This window comes from Monomorium pharaonis, chromosome 2, assembly GCF_013373865.1.
Source record: "Monomorium pharaonis isolate MP-MQ-018 chromosome 2, ASM1337386v2, whole genome shotgun sequence".
In the NCBI taxonomy this organism is placed as follows: Eukaryota; Metazoa; Arthropoda; class Insecta; order Hymenoptera; family Formicidae; genus Monomorium; species Monomorium pharaonis.
The window spans coordinates 31,706,946-31,720,868 of record NC_050468.1 but is presented as its reverse complement, the minus strand read 5'-3'; the positions used below and the strand labels follow the sequence as shown (position 1 = coordinate 31,720,868).

At 40.0% G+C, this 13,923-nt stretch overlaps 1 protein-coding gene and 1 pseudogene across 1 annotated transcript in view; one reads left to right on the top strand and one right to left on the bottom strand.

The window, feature by feature from the left end:
* The window catches only part of LOC118644457, a 36,277-nt pseudogene extending 33,156 nt beyond the window's left edge, over window positions 1–3,121 (bottom strand).
* LOC105839254 (homeotic protein spalt-major) overlaps window positions 1–13,923 on the top strand; it is a 296,514-nt gene that overhangs the window by 88,400 nt on the left and 194,191 nt on the right. The window lies entirely within an intron of this gene.

Below are 13,923 nucleotides of genomic sequence, written 5' to 3'. Positions count from 1 at the left end.
AGCCCTTTCCAGGACTGCTCGATTGTCGTTAGTAATCGTTTTAATAGATGGAGCATCGAGAGAGTTAAAACTGACTCCGCGGAAAGTGGTCGCCGGTTAATCTCTTTTTCGAGCTTCTGTCATGGAATGAGATTTGTATCGATGAGCTAAGAGTGCGGGCACAAAGTGGTGCGCCGTAGATAGGTGAGCAGATCCATACATGCGTACACGCATACGGGATCACGTGTGCGAGAACGTGCGTAGACGAACCAACGTACGCGCATCGATGAAGTGTAGCAGACATCGGTGTGCAGTTTACGTGTGTCCATGCGAGTCGACGGTATAGAGAGGTAGATTTAGGGTGGTAGACGGAACTTCTCCGCAGCCATTAGCCGCACACTCGCAAAGCCTCTATAACACGATTCATACATTTTCCTGGAGAATGAAAAACAGTATAGGTTTCGAAACACTAAATCCAATCCTGAAACAATGACGGCAGCGGCTGTCTGCTAAGTCACCAATCCTCTTACGTTCCTACCGGTAGAGACTTCCTTTCATGCTTCCATTTCTGCATTATGCTTTCATTATGTTTTTTTTTAAATAATATTTGTTATAATTAGTCTATTTCTAATCGCGTCACAATTTTGTCTCTTTCGTATACCCTTCAAAGTTTTTAAAAAAAATTTTTACTCGCATGCTGATTAAAAATACAATTAAATCGGATGGAAACTTTTGGTACCATTAGGTATCGAAAGTTGACACGTATTCAATATGCTTCGCCGTGGGAAGTAATAATCCATATGTCAAAGTTATAACTGTATCAAAAATGCATATCACCCGTATCGCGTCGATGGTCCGCTAGAGATCAAGGTGGCATATTAAAAAAGTTTTTCCTATACAACAGACCGGCCGATGTCTCCGTGCAACACGCTCGGCAACAATAATTCGCACGTTCGAGTGTAGCGTAAGCGAGCGCGGTGGTACGAGGGGAACTAATTCCAAGAGTTTATCTGTCTGCCGCAGCTCCAGCATCCGAATCGCGAGCGTGTAGCGGCCCTTTGTATAGGGATAGATTGTAGTAGCAACAACAGCAGCAGCAGCGGCACAAGCTGTAACTGCACAACGGCTGTAACTCAACGAGGCGCGCACGAAGATTTCAGGCCACTTTGCGTTCTTTCGCACACAGCTTCCGTCCCTTTCTGACGGTGGAGACATAGGAGGAGACCTCCGGTTAACGGCCGTGCGGAGCAACGGAGAAAGCACGGAGTGTGAGAAATCGATGAATGCGATCGAGAGGTAGCCGCGAGAGGTAAAACAAAATCGCAGACAATTCCTTAGCCGTCTGTGTTGCGTTTCTCTCGCTCTCGCCATTTCTTCCTTTCGTTCCTTCTTTCCTCTCTCTTTCCTGCCTCTCTCTCTCTCTCTCTCTCTCTCTCTCTCTCTCTCTCTCTTTCTCGCCTCTAGGCTCCATCGAGTAATGGAGGTGGATAAGCTGTAGGAGGAAACGACAGGGTTTCTCTCGCCTTCACTCTCTCTCTCTCTCTCTCTCTCTCTCCCTTATTCTCTTACTCCCGCTCTCACGTATACATGCTTGTATATATCTATAAGCACCTATACACAGAGATATTCCTATCCTTGCGCATCGCGAATCCCTCCATCTCCGCGCCTTCCCACTCGTACTCCCTCGCAAATCCCCCCCTGGCGTCCCTTTACGGATCCTGCCTTCGTTGGCTCCTAATTAAACATCCAGCTCGCTCGAATCCCAAGTCGACTGGGCCGTCGATGTTCCGATATTAGTGCCCCGCTCCACGCCGTCGTTTGCCCTCTCCTTCCACCGTCATGCATCTACCCGCGTTTACTTTTATCTCGCACCTTTCTTCACGTCCCTCGTCGTTCCTGAACCCCTCCCCCCCCCCCCTCCCAACCCCGCCACGAAATCCCTATCCGCGTGCAGCGTAAGCCACGCTGCGCGCCTTATAAACAGATTTCGACTAAGAAAAAAGGAACAAATCGAGAATCGATAGCCGACTCATATCGTTCGAAAGGATTCCGGAGTTCATCCGGGTTCATTGTGAGGCAGAACTCTAAAAAGGATACCAGCCTCTATATCGTTACCGAAGGAAACCTTAATTTTCACATTTCTAAATTTTGCGATTGAATCAATAAACAAATTACTACTATTAGGAGATTTTACTTGTTCACAGCGATAATAACGAATCGTATGATAGCTGTGCGTCATATATATTTTTACGTTTTTTTTTCTTACGCGACAGATACAATACTGCAAACTAAACAATTTTCGACGTTAGATACCAAGTGGGAATTATCGAGGAATATCATCGTCATGTTTCCTTAAATTCATTTGCTGGCACGTTAGTCCGCAATTATAACTTCTTCGACAAACCAAAATTTTCAATCTTCTTGGTAAAGTCAAATACATCTCGTAGTTATCATAGCGCATACGTAAGATTCCTCACCGTCTCCTTCCCTCTCCTACCCTTTATTGTTGACTGCGCGCTACGCGGACGAAATATATTCGGTGCATCAACGGTGCGAGATAAGGATATAACACGTACAGCAACGGCGCGTACCCCTGGTGGCATTCGGTGTACGTATTCGCGATAATGTAAAGTACACCTCTGGGATACCTTGCTCGAAACTGTCCAGAGTCCGAATCCACGGTATCCGGGGTTACCAGCAACAACGACCGCCAGCGATGGCAGCAACTGCAGCAGCAGCAGCAGCAGCAGCACGCCGAGCATCTCAAACACGATCTTGTATTCCAAGCTGGTCGCACCGCTGGCAGCGCCTACGAGCGAGAGAATAGTCATTAACTAAATAACAGCTTGATCTCTAGCATCCACGTTCTGTCTCTCTCTTTTTCTGTTTCCCCCGTCCCCAACCTACAGCCTTATTCTCATACCCGTTCCACGCCATCCCTCTGATCTCGCGGAGGAGAAAGGAACGGAGGCCGAAAGGAAAGGAAAGGAAAGGAAAGGAAAGGAGAAACGCGATCCACCTAGTCAGCCAACCAGACAGGAAACCACCCACCACCGCCAACACCACCACCACCATCACCACTAGCATCACCACCACCACCGTCACCTCCGCCGCCACCGATGGTCGTCCGTTCGCGAACCATCGACTGGATGTTATCACCCGCCAAACGTTTTACAGCCAATACGGCGCTTTTGCAGTTCTCAAATGACTTTTTTATTGAGCTCAAATCGATATACCCGACATTCTTCGCTCCGTCGCGCCATCGGCCATGGCAGTTGTAACGATAATTCCGCGATCACGATCATCACGCGTATGTTAGCCGTATCTAATGTTTCTTCAACGTGTTTGAAGTTCCCGTGTTATCTTAATACGATCCCACGGGTGGCCAAATGCGAATTGAACGATTGTATAATACCAAATTACTGTCGCGTTTAATTTGATATGACGTTACTTTAGTACAGATATAAAATTCAGTAGGATAAATTCAAAAGCAAACATTTCTTTTAATTGATATTTAGAACACGTTTATGAACGTATTAGCTTCTTCGTCATTTCTATCTTAATTGTTTAGTAGATCTAAAACAAGCATAGAATGACTAAAAAAGCGCGCTAACGTCCTTATTAAATGTGTTCTGAACGGATAACAGCGTATATTTATTGATTGTATCATCACATATACAAACATATTATTTCAATTATATAATTTCTTTATTTTATGCATAATATGTATTTATGCAATAATTGACATATCCAGCGTTCAAAACAAAATTTTGTTTCAGCTCGGACATGCATTTTTATTTTTTTAATATATTTACACTTCTTTAATACTTTTCATACTTTTTATTTTTATATTTTTAATAAATTTATTTTATAAAATTTAAATTTATTTTATAGTTGGTTTCTTCTGTTTTATCAAAAACTTGTAGATATACTTTTTTATTCGGAAAACGTGTCCACCGTAACGTCTCATAGGAAAATGGCAATGCATGACAATGCTCGTGTTTAGTGCAACATCATATATGGCAATAACTGGCTGAGTACTGCTCAGCATTATACCTTTACGTGTCGTATGTCTACGAGCGCTAAGCTCTCCGGAGTAACGTGAGAAGTAGCGCCGGACGTTGTCGGATGAGGTGGAGAAGCAAAGAAAAAGTGCTAGAAGATATGGCCGGAGAGGAAAATACTAGCAGTCCGGCATGGTACAATGGCGGAGTTGCGCACGTTGACAATAAACACGTGCCAGTCATGTTTTTCTTCCATTTGCCTCCTCATAAATCCGACATAAAAGCCGGTAGATAAACAGAGTCAAAGTCTAGGCGCGCGCGGTGACCCCTCTTCCCTGATGCTGCAAAGTACGAATTTCAGGATCGAAGTACCACTTTCGATGTATAATAAGAAGTCTCCTCCGCAATTCAAATAGCTGTTATTTATTTACTGAGTGATTTCTATTGATTTCTATTCTGCAATATGTTATTATATATGTTGACGTTTACATAAGCTCGACATAAAGCTGGCATAGAGAAGTAGGAAATAAAGCTAGTCCTTGTATCAGCTGACTGATAGCAAGCCTAAAGCTGTCGATTTCTTCTCCACTGAGACTCTATTTTAAAGATTACGTTTGTTACAGAAAAAAATTATGTAATTACATTTTATAGTTGCGTACGTATCGAAGAGTTCGTCTCTAAAACGCCGAGCGATGAAACAAATAGCTTGCTGTTGAAAATGGGAGGTAAATCGAACAATTTCACGGCGGATAATCCAGGATGGATTCTCCCGGTTCGAATACACGTATCCCCGAGTGCACAAACGCGTACACAGACGCAAGTGCCGGGACGAGTCATTTGGGTGATGTAGGCAGATCGAATGTTCTTCAACTAGTCAGACTTCGTGAGAGCGGTGGGAAGAGGAGGGAAGAGAAGAGGGAAGCGAGAGAAAGAGAGAGAGAGAGGGGGAGAAAAGTACGAGCGAGAAGAAGGCCAGGCCGCGTGGGGTAAGCGAGAGCCAAAAGGGGATTCGCGGGGTATATTCCCGCAGTACGGATTCACGGAGCGTTATGATTTGTGCTCGCTTAGACTTCCGTCAATAATTTTACGGCAAATTTAACTCTAAACTTTCCGCCAGCGTGTTTTACTCCTCCCGCTTGCGTTGCTTCTTCAATTTCTGTCTCCACCCCCCTTTCCGCCGCGCGCTTACCTTCCCCCGATGATTCTCCATGGACGGTTCGCAACACTCGCGCAAAAACTTTCGATTCATCTGCTCCCCCTCGTCGCGTTTCCCCGCATGTTTATTCGTTCGGTTAACTGAAATGTGATTGCTTCGGAGGAATCTTGACGACTGTCGAGCTTTATGTCCGCGCGATTATTTGCCATCTTGTCGGTGATTGCAGAATATTCGGCGCGATTAATGAGGATCACCACGTACATAAAGGTGTGATATTTCGTAATATGTCGTGATTGTGCTGTGCACAGAATATCTTTTAGATGATTAAATGGAACCGCAATAAACTGCGCGAATATATGTTTTAAAAGCGACATTGCGAGAAATGTTTTTTTCAACGCTATAAACATTTCAAGGGTTGACATAGCGCTGTAGATCGCAAATACAATTCACGAATGCGGTAATTTATAAAGGGCTTTGCATGTTGTATCAAATATTTTCACGGATCTTGGATTCTTGGATTATTGAGTACATCAATCGCATTGATTTATCTCACCACTCATTGGAGTGGCGTACGTAAAATTAAATATTAACAAACGGATGTTGAAAGTAACATTGGAAGAGTAACTTACTAAATTGTAAGATCATATCTTCCTGTTATTTTATTAATAGTTAAAGATAGTACTGATCTCAAAACTAATTGATCTTCAAAGCTTTCCAATAATTCTCGAACGTATTTAAGAGAACTCGCATACATATAATAAAATAATGGAAAAAAAAGTGTTTATACACGGAGAGAAAAATTAGTTAATTTTTATATAGAAAATTCGTCAAAAATTACCGTGATTTATAGGAATATGAGTGCAATTGTTTTGAAGAGAAAAAAGTCTTTTAATTTGCTTAATTTTTACAAAGTAAGGATACAAAGGATAAAAGTTATTATTTATGTCTTATTAAAAAAAAGACAAGAGCACTAAATATAAATTATCTTACTACACACGGTAAAATTTATCATGCCTCCTATAAAAACTTTATTTTCAATTTAATACAAACTATAGGCACATCTAGAACTTCGTGATGATCTATAAATACTTGATGTTTATGAATACATATTTATGGCTACATACATGTTATAGATTAATAATTATTGTTGAACTGTTTAAAGTATTGTTATAAAAACATGAAGCATATATAAGTAAAAAATTGATATAGGAGATTTTCAGCAAAAAAATATATTTAGAGAGATTTATTTAAGAAAGTAATTGTAATTTGTGGTTATTTTTTTTAATTTCTACAAAAAGTTTGATATTTATATAAAGCATTAAAGACTCCTACAAATTTTTACTTTTAATAAATATTTTTATATTTATAGAATTTTTTTCCACCAAGAATCAATCGCACATATCTATTCATATTGAAATAAAATTTACTGTAATTCACTATATTTATGGAAATTTATTTTTAATTGATCGAAGGCTACTAAATGATGCAATACGTAATATTATTTGATTCTTTGTCACTTAAATACATGATTAACACAATATGAAACTCGGTAGCCAAACAAGATAAACACAGTTTTCAGAAACAGCAAGATAAAATTTTGTGAACGGATCTAGTATTCTTTAGCATAAAAGAAAAATTTACAAGGAGCACGATAAAACTTAAGAAAATTTTTATATTTAATTATGAGCAACCATTAATTTTTAGCCAAAATCAAATAAAAATTGTTTTTTATATATATTTTACTGTACTAAATTAAAAATTTTAGCCTGATTTTTTTGAAAAATTGATCCATTTATTTGAAATTGTCCATAAAAAATAATAATTTTTCTCTTATTCCCTCAAACATTTACATTACCAAACACGTTTGCACTCGGGTTATAGTCTCGAGCACATTAATTTTTCTAGAATTTTTTTCTCCGTGTATTAATTGAATAAAAATTAATGCTTTATATTGGATGTTTAAATTAATTAGATAGAATATGGTAATCATAAAAAAAACTTTACAGCATTATTATTATGTTTGTGTGTTCTATTATACATAGTTATTTTGATGAATAATCATATAACATTGTTTTCTTAACATTGTGTCTACCTAAATTAAAAAATTTTTTTTTAAGTCGACTCTTCGTGACTATGATCTTCATTTGCATGCTCCGTGGTAATTAGCTTGGCAAAGGCACTCTCGGTGATTTGCCATTGCCTCCCGAGAAATGGTAGTTAATTACAAATCTGATATTCTTCTGGATTTGAACGTGGATTCTTGACACAGACAGTAGAAGTACAACTTTTATACCACGATTATCACATCTGATTGTCAAATTTTTAGATATTACAGTAAGAAAATGCTCTTTCTCTCTCTTTAATTCAGAAATCAAGGTGAGTGAAAAACTAGCGCATCATAGTTCACTGTTGGAACTAAAAACACGAAAAAGATAGTCGTCTGGTAAGAAAATAAAACAGGAGAGAGGAAAGAAGTGCAACGATTACGAGAAAACCGGGATGAACAATGCGGAGAAAGAAATGGACCGACGACAGGAAAAGCGAGCGTTCATCGCGCGTCGACCGCGCTTACGATCGTGTCTCGTCGCTATAGATAGCCATGTGCAATGTCGGCACGCATCGCATACGAGAACGATGAAGAACGATGAAGAAGGTAATGCGACAATTTGATTATGGTCGTTTTTCGGCGTCGCAACGGCCAACGATGATAGCAATTGCGCGCGCGCGCCGATTCCGAATTTCGAATTAACACCTCTCACTTTCTCTCTCTTTCTTTTTCTCTCCCTCTTTCCGAATCAGAGAAAGAAAATAAACGCGGTGAAAAAGAACAGGAGGGAGAAGAAAAGCGCGCAAGTACGAGCAAGCGAAATCGGGAACGAGTCGCCAGTGAACACGAGACTGCGACACGGCGAAGGCACGGCAGGGCGCGGAGGGAGCGGTGACACTTAACTCTCTGTCTGAATCCGGCCACGTGCATTGTTCGCCGCTAATTTTAGTGCTCGCTGTCGCTTTGTCCAACGCTTCTATAGGCGGATCGAGGAGATTCGAATGCTCCCTGCATTTCCCTCCTCGTCTTTCTTTACCTTCGCACCCTCTCTTTTCCGCTTTCATCGAGACGCAATGCGAAAAAGAGTCTCTCAACGAGATCGAAAGGATCCCGCGGTGGAAGTTTTGTCGAAGAAACACGCCGTGATTTACACGCGTAACGAATCGCTTCTGGCTAGGTGCCGCTTATAATGGAGAATGCCCTTCCTCTCTAACGCAATAGGTACACAAAATATTTTTTACCGTGTAATTGATTTTGAATGTCCGCGACGCAAAGCTTAATAACTCCTTGATTATTAATGACGGCGAGGACATGTTCACCGTCCATTTATCGCTAATTATAAGTGTCGCCTGTCATCTGATGTTGACATTGGACGCGATCTTCGGGTTAAGTAAATGGAGTTTAGACACTCTCATTTCATTCTCCGCGCGATACAAGAAATAGACCGAGCGTGCGACAGATGAAACGATTAATTTTAGTGCTAATTGGGAGAATACGTATAGGTTCAAATAAATTATTAATGCAGATGGAATTATGTATAAGAAAATCTGATGAATTATCTGACACGTATATTAAATTACATTGCATTTCAGGATGCATTTGAGATTTCGTCGAATAGTATCCAGCATACCTTATATATCTCAGACATTAAGTACGAAAAGAATCCGCTAGAATTACATCAAACGGTCAAGGAAGATAGAGAAGAATCACCCTTATACCCATCGATCTTTCCCCTCTGGCCTCTTTACACTTCTGTTGCACATTGTTTTTCATCGACTCGATAGGCAATCACATAAATAAGTCAACGGCGAATGGGGCACCGGTGAGGCGACCGGGCAATTTCGTATTCACGGTCTGCAGGGAAAACGGAAAAACGGAGAAACATACAGAGGCCGATTGCGCGGTGGCCCTATCAAACCATATTCAAACCCTCCCGGACAACGGAAATCTCTGCTGTCCGAGAATTCGAACGATAAAAAAGTTCCCCCCTCCCCTCCCCTACCCTTACCCCGGTTAGCTCGACCCGGGAGGGAGAGAACGAGTACTCGGATGGAGAAATAACCAGCAACGTGAATTATCGGCCTTCGTTACATATTCCTTTTTATGTGTCCTTTGCCATAAACGGGGAAAAGGTGACGTTGGACGGTAGCAGCCTAGGGGTCACCTAGGCGAAGAGCGGAGGGAGACGGCCGCGACGTTTTTGCATGGGCCAGGGGGCTCCCCCGAGGGTCATCACTCGCACTTCAGGGACAGTCAGTGTCCAGTTGTCCCGGCAGCCCTGCGTCCACCCCATCGCCTCCGCCATTCGATCCGTTCGAGTCAGCCTGACAACTGATATTGCGTGATCTATGGCCTCGAGCATTGCACGCCTGGGACAAAACTGACCTGTTCTCGCGCTTTCTCCCTCCAGTACGTCAGTTTATCCGAGAGCTATCCCTCTTTTTCGCTCTCCCGAGCTGCTCTTCCTCTTTCTTGCCTCACGAACGCGCGAGTCCTCTCTCTCTCTCTCTCTCTCTCCTCATCGTTCTTATCCACTGTTGTCGTCCTTCTTCCGTTCAAGTTTCTACCCTTCGCGAAGAAGGGTCGCGAACCGACCACGTATATGCACGAGGGTGCGAGCGTGTGAGCGCGTTCATGTATTTGAGGTGTGCACCGGCAAAAAAGCAAGTAACAAAGTAATAGATGTCCTCGGACCCTTTGCGAGACCACAGTGTCCACTTCGTCAATAAAAAATCACGGCATAATAGAAAAAGAACTCGCGCAAACACCCTCGTCGTTGTAGGCCCCATGAGATACGTCGGCGGCTCCCCTGGAATCTGCGTGCGCTTGTGAAATATTTATACGAGTATTCTAATGCAGCAAGAAAGCCGCGTTTGTAGAAGCTCAGAAGCTTTGATTGAAGAATTGAATTTCTTCGATACTATCTTTCAACCTTATGCAGCAATTCGGTCTTTTTTTTCTTTATGTAGTAAAGCATTCTTTAACAAACTATCAAGAATTAATATATTTTTGTAACATTTTGCTACATACAGATATTAAATAATAATCTGTATAATTAAAGAGATTAAAATTCCATAAAAATTTTTAATCAGAAAGTTTTATACAAGTTGAAGAAATTATTTTATATATACGTTTTATATATACTAAGATTTTAATACATAAAATATATTTGTTAAACTACATTTATTTTTTATACATCTTATAATCTTTTATTAAATTTTTTAAATTATAAATATTTTTATCGTTTTATCTTTATCATGCAAAGATTATGCTTAAAAATCTGGAAATATTAATGCAATATTTTTAGAAAAAAAGTATGAAAAATAAAAAGAAAAAAGAGACTTTTTCATTTAAGAGTAGAAATGTGATAGTCGAGTTTGGCTTACAGTCGAAGAGTCGAGAAGATACGTGAACGGTCAGTATGCCGTAGGGAGCCACAGACTACGATATATCTTATAATATTACGTACGATAGGTCAGCAATGAAAACTAAGTGCATATGAGAATCCATGGGGTTGTAAGATTGTGAAAGACGACGGGAAAAACTAATTTCGCGTGTTCCGAAATCGAAAACGTAAAGTAGATGTCCCGTGATCAAAATCTCAATTTGCCCCAGTTTTACTTTCAAATAGAAATAAGAAAATTTCAAAACCCGAACAGAGATGGGGAAAGACTTGAATAGATATAAAAACGACAGTATTTATAAAACGTATTTTCGGTGGTCTTTCGTTACGACGCTAGTCCATAAATTAATTAATGAGTGCCATTAGGCAAGTTGTAGGACCTGTTCCGCGGGACAGATAAAACGTTGAATTTTTCATGCACGATAAGATCTCGGAGATGCATTCTCATAAATGTCCTCACGAATTTATGGTATTGGTAGAAGGGTGCGTAACGCATATGCTTTTGTGTGTCAACGAAATGTCATCGCCTTATGGCAGACGCGCTATGTTGCGATAAATATATAGATACCAACATGTGGTTACGCTTTTATGGAAATTTTGTGCCGTAGCACGACAGTCGCAAAGTATACACGTGATATCAGTGAAATCAAAATATACGGGTGAAGCAAACGAAAGACGCGTAAATCATATTAACACATTCCAGATTCAACTTTAATTTTGGTTTTGACTGTATTTTTAATTGCGTTTGCAGACGGTAGAGATATTTTTAAACTGTCTTTTTTAGATTACCTAAGTTATTTTTGCTCAAATATATACATCTATTACGTCTTTATATAAGTGCACATAATTAAATTTAACAATATCGATACATTTATTATTTGGTAATTTAATTTTTAATTAATTAAAAATAAAATAATGATTTCCGTTTTTACTTAAAACGTTTTTAAAATAATTTTTCGTCTTCTAGGTTAATTAAATGTTAAATTTTAGCTCTTTTAGTATCTTACAATATAAAAAAATCGACAGGTATATAATATTATCGCAGAATTGATAATGTTCGTACGACAGATTCGCGTTTGATTAATCCGGAAGTAATATTGTTTCGTAGTGTGGAATAGCAAAAAGATTTCCGGTTGCAGGGAGGTAAAGGATCAAGGCGATAGCAGATGAGTGTGGGTGGCGGGGGTTAATTGAAGTATTTCTTATCTAAAAACTGGTGATCCCATACAGCCGCGAGCTGGAAGACCTTTGATCCGTTAAGGTCTGCCCGGGCGTGATTGCAGGGCTCTTGTCTTCTCTTATAATTGATATTGGCTCAGCGGTGGTGGTGTAGTGGCGGTTGGCCCGTCCAAGAGCCACCCTGGACTATAGGATTCAGAAGTAAGGGATCGTGGGCGGGGAGGGGGAGGGGGCGAGGGGAAGGTGATTTCGATGGTCATGGAAAGGCGTACTTGGCGGAAGGGACGACGGGACCAGCCACCAGCAGCTCTAATCCCCGATGGCCCCGTCTTCGAGAATAGTTGGTAATCCTATGGGATAGTTGGAGATCACCGAGTTACACTGGACACACTTGAGCGTCGGGGGAGTCTGCTAGACCCTTTATTGGCAGACGCCGCTAAGGTGGATATCTAAAGAGAATTCGAACTTGAGGAACTCGATAGTTACACATCGAAGGAGTCGAACGCGAATTTCGAGTAAAGATGGATAAGAGAGAGGAGTGCAAGGCGAGGAGTATACCAGTTCGACGAAGGTGGAAACCGCTTAATGTTCCAAGTTCAAGCCGAATCTGACCCAAGACTTACAATTGTACGCTTAATGTTGGAAGCCTAAGGAATTAAGGGGAATGATAGTATTGCAAGAGCCCGTGTATGGCTTAATACAGATTACTGTGATATACAGTCACAATAATTATTATTGAATTGTCTAAATTATACATTGATATATAAAATTTTATAAGTAACAAATTTATATTTCTCTTCGATATAACGAGTCTCTTAAAAAATATAATTTTAATACATTATACACTGTAAAGACAGAAATTTCTCAAAAATGTAAGCGGATAATGCTAATCTCAGATTTATTTCTTAAATTTTACTTTTTACCTTAAAATTTTGTGCTGTAATTTACTGAAAATTTATTAATATAAGAGAAATGGTAATATTTATCTTTAAGGTTATCTTTTAAGATTCAAAATTAACATTTTTTTAGTATTATTTCAAAGTATTTAATTTTGGAAAATAAAAAAATTAAAATAAAATAACAAAACTTAATTACATAATAAAAATAAAATATTAATAATATTAAATATGTATCAAGTTATACATCTTACTTGCATATATAATAAATTATATTGTAAATATATTAAGCGTCTTGTCAAGATTTACTAGCTTTCTTAGGATTTAGCTTTGTTAGGATTTACTAGCTTTGTTTCCTTGGTTGTACGCCAAACCACATTTCAGGTGCGGGCTATTTAAAAGTCACAGTAAATAACTTGGCATTCTATGTACAATGGAACGCTTAAGTATTGGTCTTAGAGCAATGGAACAGAGAACTTTTCATGGTACTGCATGCCAGGAAGCGGAATACTAAGTGCGCCATGCGTGTCAGATATTGAACACAAGGCAACAAGCATTCCCTTTTTTCATTTAACGTCAACATATCCGGTGAGCAGCTTGAAAACAGTTAGTCGTTTCGCCTAAAGATAGTTGTCTATCTTTGAAGAAGGATAGAGAGGAGGAGAGGAGAAAAGTGTAAGTAATTTATTCATACTCCGGAAAGTATGTTTCTTCACATGACGTACGCACAAAGCGTGAGAATAAAAACTTATTGAATAAATCCAGATTATACGGTGTAATAATATTATCAATATTAATAATTAGCGCGTGTTTAGTACGCGACTTTAATATATTTAGGAAAGGAAGAACAGGAGACAGTGGGAAAGGGAAGGAGGGGAAGGGTAGAAATAGAGGAAGAGACACAGAGCGAGAGAGTCCTGTATCGAAGGTAGAAACTTGGTTAATGCATCGTATATTACGGTAATGGTGACTCTAAGTAGGGATTACATATGCAACGCACTCGTCGCGTACCTTCACGTCACTGTAAACGGCATATTTTAGGCCGTAGACTCGGCTAAGCTCATCGTTTCTACGTGCCTCGCTCCCAGATAGTATAACAAATAGAGCACTGTCACCGATAATTGAGGAATTTGGAATTCAATATTCACCGATCGGCTGTGCCGTGGCGGTGACGCGTGTCCTGGGTAGTCAATTCACAGGCTGCCATTTGCATTGTGATTCGTTAAGCCTTCACTATCGGCTATTGAGTGACCATCGAC